Source organism: Mytilus californianus, unplaced genomic scaffold (assembly GCF_021869535.1).
Source record: "Mytilus californianus isolate M0D057914Y unplaced genomic scaffold, xbMytCali1.0.p SCAF_9, whole genome shotgun sequence".
NCBI lineage: Eukaryota > Metazoa > Mollusca > Bivalvia > Mytilida > Mytilidae > Mytilus > Mytilus californianus.
Window position 1 is genome coordinate 19,602,190 of NW_026262745.1, and position 18,308 is coordinate 19,620,497.

The 18,308-nt window shown below is 29.8% G+C and overlaps 1 protein-coding gene across 3 annotated transcripts in view; it reads right to left on the minus strand.

Moving 5' to 3' along the window:
- The window catches only part of LOC127714229 (protocadherin-9-like), a 38,719-nt gene extending 21,002 nt beyond the window's left edge, over positions 1-17,717 (minus strand). The window contains exons 1-3 of one of the 3 annotated variants that reach the window (XM_052220266.1): positions 17,664-17,717; positions 17,036-17,175; positions 6,984-7,043 (exon numbers count right to left, since the gene is read on the minus strand). The gene's annotated coding sequence lies outside the window, so the exon portion shown is untranslated. Of the gene's footprint in view, positions 1-1,276; positions 1,399-6,983; positions 7,044-17,035; positions 17,176-17,663 lie in introns of those variants that run through there. The other 2 variants (XM_052220267.1, XM_052220268.1) reach the window with 2 other exon arrangements.
- Between the last annotated feature and the right edge of the window lie 591 nt (positions 17,718-18,308).

An 18,308-nucleotide genomic window follows, 5' to 3' on the forward strand; every position in this document is an offset into this window, starting at 1 on the left:
AGTATTTTGTAATATTGGCCACTTGATAATATATCCATTTGAAAATATGGAGACAAGGTTCAGAATCTATTTTCCCAAAGAGAAGCTTTCAATCCATTTCTATTCAAAGTTTTACTGGTTTATAGACAAAAGAATATAAATACAAAAGTTTAACATAAATCTGTTTATGCTCAAACTTATGACAACCAGTCAAAGATAAAACTAGAAGATATTTTTGATATTTTGTTTTCAGACCAAGTACTGTAATTTATTTTTGAATTAGCTAGTTTAATTTACAATTTTTTTGTAGTTGTGTTCTTCACATTAAATTAAATGCTTTCAATGAACTATCCAATAATTTTTATTATAACAGATATTTATCTCCAACTTGTACTAAGGGGAGATAATTCATCCTATAATTTTATCACACCAATAATTGACAAACTGGTGTAATGCTGTACCTCTCTTGCCTTAACTTATACTCTCTTATGTATATAAAGCAAAAAATATATTATCTCTGAACAAATTTGATAATCTATTCTTTTGATAGTGTTTGACCTTTAAAAATGTTGAAAGACAATGTAAATAAACAAATGAGCAAGTTTCAAAATTTTTAGTGACCACTATAGCAAAAAAAAAAAAAAGACATAGAAAGGAAAGAAGAATTTGAAGAAAAGTTTATGTCATTTGCATGCAGTAAAACACATTACTATCATACAGATAAAGATTTCTCCCACAAGATTTGTTTTTTGCATTAGTTATAAAATTTTCCTTAATGTTATTATTTCCTTAGTATTAATTTTTGTAATAAACTTTTTAGGAATAAGCTGTTTTAAAATTAAAAAAAAAAAGAAATTAATTCATATAAGTGGACATTTACCAAAAAGATAACAAAAGGAGATGTGGGGTATACATCAATGCAACAGCAACCCAATAATAAAAACAACCAAAAGACATAAAAACAGGTGTCTTCATAAATCATGTCAATGTCTAATTTAGTAAATATTCATATCTTACAGTTTTTTTTATAAATATAAAATAAATTAAAAAGTAACTTATTCAGCAAACTACATGAAAAAAGTATCTTCCTAGTAATATATATAAACTAAAACTGGTGTATACAATTAATCAGATCATTTCTTGGGATTTTTTAAAAAAATTTCTTCATCTGTATTTCATCATGAAATATACCATATTGAAAATATAAGTTAAAACTGTGTTTTCAAATATCAAATTAAATTCATTTCAAAAGAATGGAACAACAACTCCCCTGATACTGTATCAAAAATATACATACCAATGAAAATGAATATGCCTTATTAGAATATATACATAAACTCCAAACACTACAAAGTTGATAATTTTACACCACACACGAAAAAAAAATATAAACTAGAAAATTTAAATGGACTGTAATATGATTCTATCATGTTTGTCAACAGGTGGTATTAAAATGAAATCAACGAATAAAATTTCAGCCAATCACATCAAACTTAAGTATCATTCAATTCAATGCACCTTGTTTTGTTACAAAGTGCTAGGCCTAACAGCCTTAGGGCACGGGATTCAAGTCTTTCGATCGTAAAAAAGGTTACAATGGAAGGTATTAGTTCTGGATTTAGTTTACTAGATTTAACACAAATAAAACGATCAGATAGATTTACTTAATTTTTATGTAAACTAGGATAGAATAGTGTTGATATAATGGTGGGAAAATTTATATTAGCATTAAATATCCTTTAAAACTGTAATTTGGCATGTTTTTGAGGAATTGAAAGGAAAATTATAGTCGATTAATTTGTTAAATGTTTAAATTAAGCATGATAGGTCTATAATGCGCAATTTGACTTCCCGCTTCTTGTCTAACTCACAAGGCATATTATGACTTCAACAAAACAGTTTATGACTAAATGTAAATCATACTAAAAAAATATGACAGATATAATTTTATACATCAATTTGTAATAAGACTTATTTAATACTTCCAAATATAAAGTTTTTATTGGTAATTTGAATAAATTTTGCATTTATTTCCTTCTTTTCCTCAGATGTCAATATAAGTTTTGAAATCAAACTTATCTTTTTTGTTCATTTGTATGTAGACCTGACTTATATATGTACAGAATCATATTTTTTGTCACTTTCCTCAATAATAATTTCCATCAACTCAATAAATGTATTTCTTTTCCCCCTCATAATTATTGTTTCCCGAAAGTAGTTATTTGAAAGTAGATATTTGTCTTCTGTGCAAAATAAGTTTTTTTATGTTATACATGTAGTTTTTTTCCTTCCTTTGATATGATTAATCTCTTAAACATAAAAAACTGAAATCTCTTGTTATTCTTTAAGAAATTATCAACTCACATAAAAGGATTGACTTCACAATACCCTTATATATATAAATAATATTTAATCTGCATTTTAATCTTAATCATCCCCAAAAGATACAATTTTAATTTTAAAGCGCTACTTTAAAACTTAATTCCATTTCAATAATACAACAGTTTTGCTAACAAATCCTTTCCCAACAATGTTCCCAGAAGCAACAACATATCGTAATATTAATCATCAATTAGTACACTGCTGGTTTTGTTTTTAAAATAACAATAATAATATAAATAGCTTTTGTGAGGATTAGAGAGAATGACCAAGTCACTTTTGGTGGATTAAGACCCAAAGATTATGAAATATATATAAAAAGAGTAATGTTCCTAAGCCAGCGATGTCAATGGTGATTATAAAAGTTATGTCACATGCTTTGTTAATAATGGATCATATATGTGTATTAAACAGGGATTTATCTGTATGTAACTTCCCAAAACATTCCAGTTATATTATTTACAGAGATGACTAAATAACTGGAATAGGACAAAAATTCCTCCTGGTACTTGTCATCTTATTACTAATTATAAAAATAGAGTTTGACCTATAGTTGTTAACTTTTATGACATTTGGACTCAGGTGGAGAGTTGTCTCATTGGTCATCATACCACATATTCATCTTTTTATATTAGGTTTGTGATGTGTTTTAGAAATAGTGCTCAATATCACTGCACTATAGACCAATTTCAGACAATCATCTTTAAAACAAAATATTTTTTATTATAGATAGTGATTGTTTGATTGACCTATAAGTTAAAGATGAAGATAAAGATGATGATGATTGATTAATTAATCAATTAATTAATTGATTGATTAATTGATTTGTGGTGCAATTAAAGTTAAACAGTATTCAGCCATTACAATGATGGTCAAAACAGCTGAAAAATTGAAGCAATAACTCACAAATTGAGCAGGTTAATGCACTTTAACTTTTTGTGGTTTGATTTACACAATATACAATCTATAAAACTAGACAACTAGTTGGGACAGCTAAAACTTGTTAATGATGCTGTATAACTGGTACCCTAACTGATGGAACAGTATTTATGGTACAAGTCTACCTGCCCAGGACATTGTCTCCCATGCTTTTAAGTTATTTACAGTATGCCAGTATGTTGAAAAGTTTACAATACATGATCATGAAGTTATGAATTGAATCGGAGTAATTACCAGTTATTTAGTTTCAGAATAGACTGAAATTTTATCGTAAATTACAATTTAAATGTTCCTGTTAAAGCATGGCATTGACAACTCTAGTCAACATCAGATTTTATCATACATGGTTAGTTTTAATTTCAATTAAACATGATAAAATCTTTTTGGTTCTTTTACATTCCAATGATTTTAAACGAAATTTATAATTGGTGTCAACTTTCTCCAAAGCCATATGAAACATTGATACTATCCGAATTAAGAAGACTTTATGGCAACATGTTCAAGCTGTATAAACTGTCTTTAGACAAATTTCAATTCCCTTATATTTCACTACTGTAATCGTGTATTTTACCAATAGTCAGATTATTAGATTTTAAAATTTCTTCTACTATAAGTTATTTTCATTTTAATATACCAAACATAGAATGCCTTCATAAATACAGTTCTCACTGCCTCAAGCACTTGACTGAGTCATTATAAAATAGGGCAAACACAAATAAGGTAAATTCAAGGGGAATAACTAAGAAACAAAACATGGATTAAATTTTGATCAGAATGAATCTCAACTTGTGTTCAATGGTTCCTAAAATATTGTATGAAAATTGGAATGACTTTATTCTAAAAAATCAAATCTTTTTTCTGCATAATGAAAGCCAAAACTTAAATACAATACTAGAACATATCCAAGTTCAACCTGGCCTGTGTCAAATGTATCTAATGTAAATGTCTGGGTAAGTTCAGTTGTTAAACAGAAAATTCCGATTTGTCTATATTCTAAATTATCAAAGGGCATAAAACTGGAATGAAAAGTCAATTAACAAAAGTCAATGTCCCTAGCAGCATTTCATTATATGAAATAAGTTGGTAAAAAGCTAATAGATTGGAGACCTTAAATTTGCCTATTATTGCAAGTGTAAGGGCACATAACTATATAATGTATATAACATAATATGGTATGGATTTTGCTCATTGTAGAAGGCTGTACAGTGACAAATAAACATCATTTGGACTCTTGTAGATAGTTGTCTACATTGGCAATCATATCATATCTTCTTACTTTTATATAGTTTAAAAAATACACTTTGGGATTCAATTACACATAGACATGATAGATGTAGAAATTTATTTAGTCCTTTTTTAAGTGTTCCATTCCCATTAGCCTGGGTTAAAATGGAAACAAACATATTGACTTTCTTACTGTTAGAGATCAGAGTTTGATGGTAAACCCATTTAAGACTAGAAAGCTAAATTTTTCTCTCAATTATCATTCCATTACAGTTTCTACAAAGGAAAGCTGAGATATTTTCAAACCATTAACTGAGATCAAAATCATCGGGAAGAGGGAACTGTTTTTATTACTGTATATTGGATATACTTTTTAATAAAACGCAACATAATATATGTTTATCTTCAGAATGAATCTGATACACTTGTGTTTTTATCTTTAAAATCAGATTTAAATTACTAAATGTAGTCGTACCTGATCTTATCATCTCTACAAAGAAAGAACAAAATAAGGGAAAGGGTATCATACAATGGGAAAAATTCAATACTACATTGAAAACATGAAATTGTAACTAATTTCAATTGTACACAAAATGCAATTACAAGTGCACCATTGGGCGGTAATGAGATCTTATTTCGGTTAAACTGATTAATAAGTTGATAACGTTTTATCCTTTCTTTAAAAATCATTTTACTATTTAATAGATTTTGTATCAATTCCAAAATCTGTCTGAATTGTTCGATATATAAAACTAACAACATTTAATCCATGAGAATTTTACGATTAAAATTTAAATAATTCCATTCTTGCTTAAAAAATGAAATTGTGTAACAAAGAGAAAAAAACCTGCATAATAATGTTTTTGTATTTCCCACAAAAAAACCCTCAGAGAAAATTAAGTTTACTCAATTTTCTTTCTCAATGATGCACATGAAAGGTCAAAACAGACAAAGGCAATGAAGAAAAAAGACACTTCAAACAGCAGTATCATACAAGATGACATCTCTCTTTTATTCATGACTTTTCCTGTCTTTTTATCTTATTTGGAGAACAGCAGCTTGTAAGATATATCAACCAAAGTAGCACCCTTAATTCAGATAAATAGATCCAGTATTCAACTTTCTCAATACAGATGGGCGTTTCAGACATTCGGACACCCATAGTTTAAGATCCTTTATTATTCTAAACTTTATTCGAGTGGACACAAGGAGTATGGACCTATAGAATTTTAAATAAAAGTTAAATCAGGCAGAAATGTAAGCACAATTCACTAACATAAAAATCATTGTATAAAATACCAAGTAAATCATCCGAAATGTGACGGCAAATTTTTGACAAGGACAAAAATCTGGTAATAATCAGAAACATATCACCAGTCTTAGATGGCAATCTAAAGTTAATTCTGAGCTTAAAAGTGGATGGACAATTTTGTCTGAAAAATGTAATTATCAAATGTGAAGGTCTTTCCTTATGATTACAGTAATTTATATAAATAAAATATATACATCTATGTTGGATAAAACATTATGAACAATTGAATATCAAATTCAACTGTGGACTGAGTATTGTATTTGACCAGTAATCTGCTGAGCACAAATAACCCTCTCTTGGACACTCTCCAGTTGCAATGGAGCCCTTTTATCTCTGGAACTTAAAGGATTGAACTAGCTCAAATCTGATTGAAATCATTTTGATTGAAATGCAGATCTTTATAATGTCCATGCTTTGCTTACAAGTCTTGTAAACCAATTGTGGATAAAGGATCTGGATTTCAATCAAATCGGATTGAATTATGTACATGATGTAGGCAAAAAAATTGAAGGAAGCAAATTCAAAATACATTTCCTCCTTTAACAATGATCATATGACATTATTCAAGGTTACATATTTTGAAAAATACCATAATTTTATAGCTTTCGCTCAACTGTCATGTCTACATTTTTAAGGAATGTCTCCATGAATGCAGGGATCAACTTTACATTTTGTAAAAACAGTTTAATGTGATGTACTTGTTTTTGATAAAGAAACTGTAGATTCTTTGTAGATCCAGGGATTGCAAGAAATTTTCTGAAAGCAAATTTACAATGAACACTTAAATGATAGATATAAGAAGATGTGGTATGAGTGCAAATGAGACAACTCTCCATCCAAGTCACAATTTGTAAAAGTAAACCAATATAGGTCAAAGTACGGCCTTCAACATGGAGCCTTGGCTCACACCGAACAGCAAGCTAAAAAATGACTAGTGTAATGTTCATATTTCAGGATCACAAAATGGTCTGCAATTCCTTAGAATGACTGAACTAAAATTTTGTAGAATTAAGCACCAATATTGATCCTTATATCAAAAACCTAGTCTTTTTAATTGAAATTTAATAACATCCAATACCGATTCAGTTTTGTACAGACTTTTTTAAAACAAATGTTCATAGGTATTTACAAGATGTGCAGTTTAGTTTACCTTTAAAAACAAAAATCTTTACTTTAAACTGTTTTTCTTGATCTTTCTTGAATATCAAATCTAAAAAAAGATATAAAACTAAACTCAATTATCAGATTTCATGGAGGCTACATACATTATGTTTTTTTTAATCAACAAACAAATTAAATTTGACCTCATTTTAGTGTATGACCAATTGGGATGTTGTTGAGGCCATCTGCATTTTCATAGTTTGAGAGCTATTCCTGCGATCTGAATTAGTCATACACATCTATCCTTTATAAAATCTTTATCACTGGTCTGAGTGAGTGCTGGTAACCATGCAGAAGCTTATCGAATATCACTTCTATTTCTTGACAATTAGGGATGTGTGTGGATGGTTTGCAAAAATGACAGTAATAGCAATTTATTTCAATCATTATTCAACAATAAAAATAATAGATTGATTGTTTTTTGGTTGTTTAACGTCCAGTGGCAAATATTTCATGCATGTTCAGGACGAGAACAAATTAACAATTAATACAACAGGTAGGTCCTGTAATAGAAGCCATCTGGGATGAAGGTTGGGGAAATTTGGACTGCCACGGGAAAATGAGGGTATATTGGATAGGGACAGAAATTTAGCCTGGCAACAGGCCACCTACGGACCCCTCAAAGAGTTGTTGCAAGGGTTCTGAACATGCAAAGAGCGTGGCACTCTCTTTATACGAGGCATCTGATTTAACATCCCGCACAGCCAAACGGAGGCCCCACTTTGGCGAGGGTTTTACTGCCAGTCGGAGGAAGACCAATGGCGACCATATTTCTATTCCCCAATCACCCTTCAGGAGTACCATATAAATAAAAGGGTTTACTGGATATACATCAATAAGACAGCAAGGCAAAATCAAAATAAAGTACATACAGACATCTTCAGAATAATATAACTTCTCCATATTTCATGTTTTCTTCAAATGTTCTGTGCTAGATTTTTACATATCCTCACATCATTCACACAAACACTGAATTATTCATGAATTCAATCATACTTTCATTTATCAAATTTTCCTAAAAAAGTGTGCATACATTCATTTTCATGGAGGTATTTCTTAAATGCATTTTGATGTTTTAATGTAATTTTCTTCATTATGCTGTTCAAACCTTTAAAAAAATTCAAATCAATATCTATCTGACGTCTATATTAGAAAGGAATTCAATTTCTGTGTAAATGATAGTTCTTGTTGAAAATGTATTATTATTCATGAATTTAATCTTACTTTCATTCATCAAATTTTCCTTAAAAAAAAGTGTATATTGTAATTTTTATGAAGGTATTTCTAAAACACATTTTAATGTTTCAACATAAAGTTCTTCAGTATGCTGTTCAAAGACAAATCAATGAAAACATTCAACTCAACATTAATCCATTGTCTATATCAGAAAAGAATTCAATTTCTGTGTAAATGATAGTACTTTTGAAAAGGTTATGTGGTAATGATGTTCTAATTAAAAGGGAATCTAGTACCCGGTAATTCTAATCCTCATGAATAATACATAACCATGTATGGAATCCTCAATGATTTCACGCTTATTACAAAAATATCACTTCATTTTCATGTTCAATAAACTCAAAGATCATCAGCTATAATGGAACTACCAATTTAATTTACTAGGCAAATAATATGATTTATACATATAGGGGTGATGTATTGTCATACCAGATGTAAATTCAATGGCAATCAAACAAGATGAATTTTTAATTATGTAAAAATTGAATCATGCACGCCCCTAAAATTAAAATAACTTTATCCTCCATTGCATATACAGATGTCTATAGCACATTGAAGGCATAATAAAGGTTCTGAGGATTGTAAGATTTTCATCAAACTTAGTACAATGGTGCACTATGAAGAGTTGATGACCTTTATTCAATATCAAGAAAAGATGTCAAGGTCACCTGACAGAGCTGTGTGAGGAATTACTTTGATTGTCTCAATTTCTATTTAGAATAAGATATAATATGGAGATGTCTTATAATTGCCAAAGAGACAACTATCCACTAGAGTCCAAAAGAAGTAGATGTAAGCAACTATAGGTCACTGTACGGCCTCCAACAATGAGCAAAACCCATATCGTATAGTCAGCTATAGAAGACCCTGATATGACAAAATGTGAAACAATTCAAAAGAGAACACCTGAAAGGCCTGATTAATGACAAAATAATAAACTAAAAAAAAACCATGATAGATAGAAACCAACAACATCCACTGAATTACAAAATCCTTATTTGGGACAGGCACATCCAGAATGTAGCTGGGTTAAACATGTTTATGAGCACTCATCCCTAAACAAATCTCCAAACTTTTAAGTTCCAAGAAAATCAATAATTCATTCTTTATTACAGAAAATGTGAAAGTCAAGGATGAACAAATGGATGGATGGACAAACAGTACCCAACAGATGGATAAGGTCATTACAGTATACCACCCCTCTGTGAGTTGGGATGTAAAGAAACACAAAATACATGTACATGATAGAAAAAGACTGACCACATGTCACATATTTCAGATGTTAATTTCATTTGAAGACCAAATTTGTAGCCTACAGAACTGACGACACTTTGGAGTCTATCAGGGAATTTTGTTTTCAATTTAAGATAATTATTGTAATGGGATAATCATCTCCATTCCACTTAACATTCAGAGCTGTAATCATTTGTGTTTAAATGTAATAGATTTCAGTAATGTTATTTCTTGTGCCTTATTTGGTTTTGTTGATTTGATTAATGTAAAAACAAATGACATGTGGCTTCACAATTCAATTTCATTCTAAGTTGGTCAAGCAGATTCTTTAGTTGAAAGTCCATGCACATTTTACAGACTTCCGATTCACCCTATTCAAAATTAGCTATCCAAATTTGGTGCAAATATGTCACCACTAAGATTTTAACCACAATTATTTACAACTATTAACATACAAATAAATGTCAAATATCAAACAATTTGCATTGTCATAATTAAGGTCAGGGACATATGATCATTAAACAATGCATTTAAAATTGAAAAAATTATTTTAAAAATATTTTACAGAGGCTAGAAATACATTTATATGCAATCATGAGTTGAATTTTAACATAAGAGTAAATTTTTGCTTAATGTTTATGTTTCTTTCATGGCTTAAATATTCAGAAATACTGGCTTATCAATTATTAGACTTGAAGGCCATCTTTCCACATTTTCAAAAGATTGTTTTATTGCAGAAAATTGAACAGAAAGTGACAACAAATTTTAAATATACACCGGTCTTTTTCTGCTGAAGACTTTATCTTTACATCTAGGTGTTTTGTGGCACTGGGTTGCTGTCTCACTGAGGTAATATTGCCCCACATCTCCTTCTATTCATAATATGGTCAAATCATAAGGAAATGGTTTGGACATTACACAAATTTCAAATCTATTATTTAGAATACAGCCACTAGTGTACAGGTGGTCAATAAGACAGCAACCTGAAACAAACATTCAAGAAGGCACTTTTTTACCTATAGCATTCATTATAGACAGAAACCCTATTAGGATTGAGAGCCCTACTATGACAGCTGTACAAAGCGTCTCCTTCTATCACCTTATCCCTAATAGGTTTAATGTGCAGAGTTTTTTTTCTAATTAAGCCTCGAACTAATAATTTCCATTTCAATTATGTTCACCTATTTTATTGAAAAGTTCAACTTCATACTGTTGAACTGTGGGTTAGCAGCCAAATAAGGAATAAAGTCCAGCTCTGAATAATACAGGGGTAACTCATTTTCCAGTCCTGTTGATAGTAGACAGCTATGCCAATATTCACCAAAGGACAAACTATGATGTAGTCTTTAATCTAACAAGATATTTTTTAACTGTATACAAATAAATTATGAACATAAACCTTTCATGTCTGTATAACTTATTAATGGCTATTTAGAACTTACTTGACAAACAAATAATCTGTACTTGTCATTGTTATAAATTTGTTTTTTGTCAATTTAATGTAAGGTGAATAGCCAGATATATTTTCCTCGCTTTTGTACCAAAATTTTTTTCATTTTCTTAATTTTTTTCGTACATTCATTTGATGTTTTTATAAATGAAAAAGCAATTATGGTTGAAATTAAAATTTCATAATTGTTCATCAACTGGTCCGTTTTACTCTAATGTATTTTGTTAATGGTACATCATCATTTACAAATCTATCCTTTTTATATCAAATTATTCTTGAGATAAATAGGTTGAAACATTAAAAAAAAAACCTATATGGTTGAGAAAAAAACTTGTGTGATGGACAACATTAAATCTAATGAATGGAAGACCCTGAGCATTTGATTTCACATTTAAATTCTTACATTACAATTATGATTCATGCAGACAATTAAAACTGGTTTCTTGATATCTTATGTCAGAGTCAATCTTTTATCATCTTTACTCATTTGAACACAGCTTGTAAAAAAACTTGCATGTCCAAAAGGATAAAAAAAAGATACAATAATGCTAATTTGACCTTTGAAGATCTAGATCTTGCATCTGATCTTTTCTCTTTCAGAAAAATATTCAAGTCCCAGGTGGATCAAACCAAAGGATCATTTAACAAGTAAATTTTACATAATTTGCTCAATTTCAATTTTCATGTTAAAAAAAGCAGTGAAACAATTGAACTGAGTGGTACTTGGAAGATTACAGCTTGTTGAATAACATAAATAATTCAATCAAATATAAGTATTTTATTTTCTTGTGAGCATTTGTAAGAAGCTATCTTCTAGATACTGGTCAGATCAAAAACATCAATGAATAATTAACACACAAATCATAGAGAATACTTCCTAACCAGGAATAATGATTCAATTGCAAAACAAAGCAGACCCAAGCATAAACTTGATCTGTAACTCATCATAGTAGAGACTCAAATATTAAAAAATTCGTAAGGGTTCCGCGGAACCCAGTGTCTCGCCTACTTTTGCTGTTAATCACAGGCTCAACAAAAATGAGGAAAAAAATTAATAGAAATATTCCTCTCTATACTATCTTTTGATTGTAAGTAGCTTCTGTCCAAGTTTGGTAAAAATCCAGGATAGTTTATGAATCTAATAAATGTTTTAAAAACTTAAACTGCAGACTGTATGTAATGTTAACTGGAAGAAAAACTAAGTCCATTTATAAGTAAAATATGTAAAAAATGGAACAAAATTTTAACAAAATTTCCTTCTAGATACTAGCTTTTAATCATAAACAAGCTTCTGTCCAAGTTTGGTACAAATCCAGAATAGTTTAAGAAAGTTGTTAAAATTTTAAAAACTTTAACCACAGAGTGAATGTAATGTTAACTGGCAGAAAAACTAAGTCCATTTATAAGTAAAATACGGAAAAAATGGAATTTTTTTTTACAAAATTTACTTCTGGATACTATCTTATGATCATAAACAAGCTTCTCTCCAAGTTTGGTAAAAATCCAGGATAGTTTAAGAAAGTTATTAAAATTTCAAAAACTTTAACCACAGAGTGAATGTAATGTTTCCTGGCAGAAAAACTAAGTCCATTTATAAGTAAAATACGGAAAATATGGAATTTTTTTTTTACAAAATTTACTTTTGAATATTATCTTATGATCATAAACAAGCTTCTGTCCAAGTTTGGTAGACATCCAGGATAGTTTAAGAAAGTTATTAAAATTTCAAAAACTTTAACCACAGAGTGAATATTTGTGGACGCCGCCGACGACGACGACGACGACGACACCGACGCCGACGGAATGTAGGATCGCTATGTCTCGCTTTTTCGACAAAAGTCGAAGGCTCGACAAAAATCAACTCAATATGTGAAGGCCTTTAGGAAAGAAGTCTGTATAACTGTTAATTTCACAAATTTTCCAAGACCAAAGCCTGTAATTTCGACAAAAATCAACGCAGTGGAACCAAACGTAAACTCATCTGTAATTCATGATAGTTGACTTGCATTCTAAAAATCATCTTTGTGGCGGGGCCATTAAAAAATCTTATTACAATGTACTATAAACTGCATAATTTAGAAACAATAAATACAATATTATACTGACTATTTCACACGAAAAATCAAAATGAGAAGTGTTCATGGGGAAACAATATATTTTTTCCCATTCCCTTCAAAAAGCATAAAAATGGGGCCTTTTATGGCTAACTATACAGTACAGGTTTTTCTCATTGTTGAAGACTGTATGGTGACCTAAAGTTGCTTACATGAAAGTCTTTTGGACTCTGGTGGATATTTGTCTCATTGGTAATCATGCCACATCTCCTTATTTTTATAAAGAATATAAGGTCATGTAAACCATGAACATGAATATCTAAAAATTCCAAATTGACTGTTAGACTAACAAGAGTGATTAGGTACCAATGTTTTAACTTATTCTGCACTGTATCGTGATATTGATGATGCCAAGAGGGCAATCAAAAGTTTTATATGACGCAAATTTCAAAGGCATGTTTTACGTTGATTTATTTATTGATTTGTTGCTAAACATCCAGATGGGCAAATGTTAAGAAATATCATGACGAGTGGGTGTATCTGAAAAGTATCTACTACACCAATGAAATCATCGAATATTGGTATCCCATGAATAATGATGAATCCACAGTAGTAGAGCAGAAGGAAAGAAAAACATGAAAATTACAGTCTAAAATTCTGCTTGAAAGTGAATGAAAACCTAAACAGAAAAATATAGATGTTGAAGTGTCATTGATGCCACAGCGTGTGCAAAATCTGAGTCTAGCTTTGCAAAATTTGATACAGGCTAGGCATAAAGAACAGATTAGAGTACAATAAAACATTACAGTATATGCTATTCAATGCAATAAAAGGAAAAAAACATTGCATGTCAGAGATACAAATTGGATACAGAAAAGGTCATATTATCTCTTAACCTTGAAAAGGGATATAATCCAACTATTTGATCCTTCACAAAATTTGTTTTACAGTAGTGCCCTAAAATTCTCATTTAACAAAAAAGATTAAGATCTTAAATGCACAGCAAAGACATTAAAATTCAGACAATAATTGCTGTATTGTGTAATTTGCACATTTTAACAGTTAAAACCTGATCACAATCTTTGAAGAATTCTCTGATTTCTTGTCATTTTCCATTTCCTTCCTTTAAAAATGGGGATACTATTCAATGAAGCAATTATAAACCCCCTTTGATTATTACTATTTGCATTTAAATGAGCACTTGGGACATGGATAAAACTGCATTCTTTGTGCATTTGTTTTTAGCATTTCCAATTAATTTTAACAGCAACCAATTCAGACTTAAAGACTTTTGATATTTCTTTGTCTATAAAAAAAAGTAAATGTTAAAATATATACAGCTTGATTATGCACCCAATATGAATAATTTTTATTAACAGAATCATTTCTCAAAGTACTTGTAGAAAGCATCTAAATCTTTAAGAAATGGTAATCATGTTTGTTGCATTTAAAAAAAAAAAATTGTGGAGGGGGGAGGGAAGAGGATAATTCAGGGGAAATAACCTAATTTTGAAACAGATTCTAATTGGTATTTAAAGGAAAAGTTCCATCTCAGTTCATGTGATGATAATTCAGATAATTCACTATAGCCTTCGTCAGATTTTTACAAATTGATTTATATTCTAAAGCATAAAATTTTGATATATTTATCTCTCCTTTCCCATGTGCAGGGGAAAAAAGTGAAATTTTAGTATCAATAAGGAAACAAACGTACAAGACCTTCTAATGAAATAAACAGAATGTACAAACACTATGGCAACCAACAGAATATGTTCTTCATTGTTTTCAATATCTATGATATTTTTCCAATCCAGTAATGACAGAGTACACCTAAAGACCTTAATTTCACACCAACATCAATTATGTCTCACACCTCTTTTCAGGAAATATAAAATTTTAAAACGATAAAGACATTTTGACGGCCTGACATCATTAGAAAATATTAACATTTACGGTTAGTGATCATTGTTTCTTGGTGGATAAAAACTTGTTGTTGACACCAAAGATCCAGAGTCATTAAATAGTCATTGAATTCTCCTCAACTTTTAAATTAATCACAATTTCAAATTTCACCCTTTTGATGCATTTTTTCACCATCAGAATATTAAATTTGAAAGGGTGAAAATATCTATTAAAGGTCACTCATTGAGATAAAATTAAAAAAACTGAATAATGATACTTTATCAATGTACATAAAAAAATATCAAAATTACTTAATTAATGTATTGAAACGTACATTTTCTTTTTTAATAGTTCGCAGAGGGAAATTATCAAGCGTCATTCAAAAATGTCTTTTTTTTATTAACTTAACATTTATTTCATCTGTATGGCCTACAATCCATAAGAGATCTTGCATTGATCTTTCCATGAAATTTGGACACAAAGTTAATTTTGTTATGTGCTGAAGGAATATGCAAAAACTAAAAACCCTTCATGACCTACTTTTCCAAATAATTCTATTAGATTTTGACACGTTTGAGGAAAAACACACAATTTCATATTTCAATACTGTTCCAGAAAAAAAATACAAGACAAAAGATATTTTTATCAAATGTTTGTTAAATTTTTCCTTACAGTTTACAGGCATTTAAATTAGTTCTTTTTCTGTGAAATCATGCAATCATTGGTAAGAGAAACCCATAGACAATTTCCTGCCACTACAAATGCTACATAATAAATCTTGAAATTTGTGGTCTTGATTTATAACATACATGTCAAAAAATAAATTTGTGTAGAGAAATGAAAAAATTATTAGAAACCTAAAGTTCCAATCCAACTTCGTCAGGTAAAATTAACGTTAGAAGGTTTTGGCTATTCTGTGTATATAAATAATAATAAATTGTGGTATGATTGCCAATGACGACAACCCTCCACCAGAGACCAATGTCCCTTTGAGTCAGTTAAATCATCAAGTATTTATACATCCCTGGTATTTCAAGTTTCGGATTTGAGCATTCCTGATGAAGGTAAATCCAGATAGGTACTTCCGACGCACAGGATTTATAACATGTTGAAGACCCATTTGTGGTCTTCGGCTGTTGTCTGCTCTTTGGTCGGGTTGTTGTCTCTTTGACATATTCCCCATTTCCATTCTCAATTTTATTTTTATTGTTGATGATAGAAAAAAAACAGTCTTTATTTGCCTCCAAGCAAACTTATGTGAAGGCATAGTGACCTAAGAGTGTTAACTTCTACATCATTTGGTTTCTGGTGGAGATTTGTCTTATTGGCAATCATACCAAATCCTCTTATTTTTATATTAATAGATAACGCCTGCTTTAATAAACAGCACATTTGTTTTCCCTTGCAATTGTGACAATTTTCACACAACCAATTTGATTAAGTTGTGAATTTTCTACTTATTTTGGATTCCATTCATTAGCAATGTTGTAAAAACAAAAAGTAAATTTGGATGCTTTATTATCTGCTCCTGTTACTGAATAAAATTCCTTAAAACCATGTTCCTTACATTCTAAAATTCAGATTCCAGCCATGAAGGAGTGTATGTTGTACAGTTTGACATTTTATTGAGAATAATATTTTAGTTCTTCCTAGAATGAATAATCATTGTAGTTTTTGTCTTGCAGTACTGAACTGAGAGGCAGATTTAGATTAAACCATCTAAAAAATGTTTTAACCAGAGGTTAACTGAGACAACTTCATTCCAAGACATCTTTCAACATAAAATAAGGGAAATTGCATTTGTATTAAAAAAAAAAAGGAAAAGTTTTAGTACAATGAGCAAAGGTTTTTAAAAGTACATTACTTGCATCCTGTGAAATTTTATTTTTCATATGATATTCTCAGACTCTGAAATCAATATGACAAAATTGTGGAAAAATTCAAAAATTTTGAGAAAAATAACAGCACTTCACAATATAGTTAATTTAAAAATAAACCAATCTATATTCAATAAATGTTTCGAGGTTTCAAAGTACTATTTCAGTATAATCCAGTATATGCAATAAAAACTTAATAAAATGATACAATAAAACTACTTATTATATAAAGTATTTTGCAAAAAAAATAAATATAACAATCTAGAACAATTTACCACATAACTATTACCTTTGTATGACAGTGATATCTAGTCCCTTTAATACTAAGGCTCAGGTAAAAAATGACGATAAACTTGTCAAAAACCGAGATGTCAGTTATCAAACTTTAGGTCATGTGACATTTCTGATCTTCCACTCATATCTTAAAATCTAATAACAATAAAATGAAAACACAGATGTTAAATGTTTTGCAATAAATTGAAAATTACAAATATTACTTTGAACATATAAAAATATCAATATTAACGGTATTTTCACACTCATGTGAAAAGTACTTTTTGTCATCATGTCTAGTAAATAGATCTTTTAACAGTTTTTCAATTCCAAATAATGACAAAAAGCCATTCTCACATAATTTAAGGCCTTTTGTCATTATTTAATATTTTTATTAATTAGGAGTAAATGGGTGCACTTTGTGATCCTTACTCAAATATGACCAGCTAAAATTCACACACAAAGAATTGGTTTCAACATAAATCTATATAGATGTATATATTTTTGCAATAAATTAAACTGTTTTTTTTTTTACTTCCAACTATATTCAAGTCATGATACAAACACGAAAGTCCACCAAAATCATACACAATTATTAGGAAATCACAGAAGAAAATATCTTTAAATATTTTTATTGACTATACCTGTTGATAAATTTGTCTGGTCTTCAGGTGCTCACTTCAATATATGAACAAAATTATTGTCTGCAAAAGAGATTAAGAAGTTGCATGTACCCCCTCTCTTAATTCAAAGTATCAAAACACAAGAAGCAAGGGTCTGACAGACTATCACATATGAAGTCAACATGTGTAGTAGTACCTGAGAAAAGTAATGAACTAACAGTATGACAAACAGACAAACATAGTGAATGCAATATAGCCCTGCTAGTGGGGGTTTATTATACAAATGCAACTAAATCATAAAGAACAATTACATTGACATTTCTTTATAGTGGGTCTCATTGCGGTCTAAGGGTGAAGCGGGATTGGCCAATTTTTTGTAAGCGTGACACATGAAAGTCAAATTATTGTGCTTGAAAACTGGAAATAAATTTGGCGGGACATGTGAAATTACAAGCGTTATTATTACAATGATAAGAGGGATACTGGAATCTGACAAAACAATAAGCGGGATCTGGGATCAGACCCCCCCCCTAATGAGACCCCCTTTATAGTAGTTTTAATTAAATTGTATATATCATTAATTCAAATCATCATTTTTTTTTCTGAGATTTGGATCTACAATTTTGTAACTGCAAAACTTATAACCAGTCACTCAAGTAGGAAATG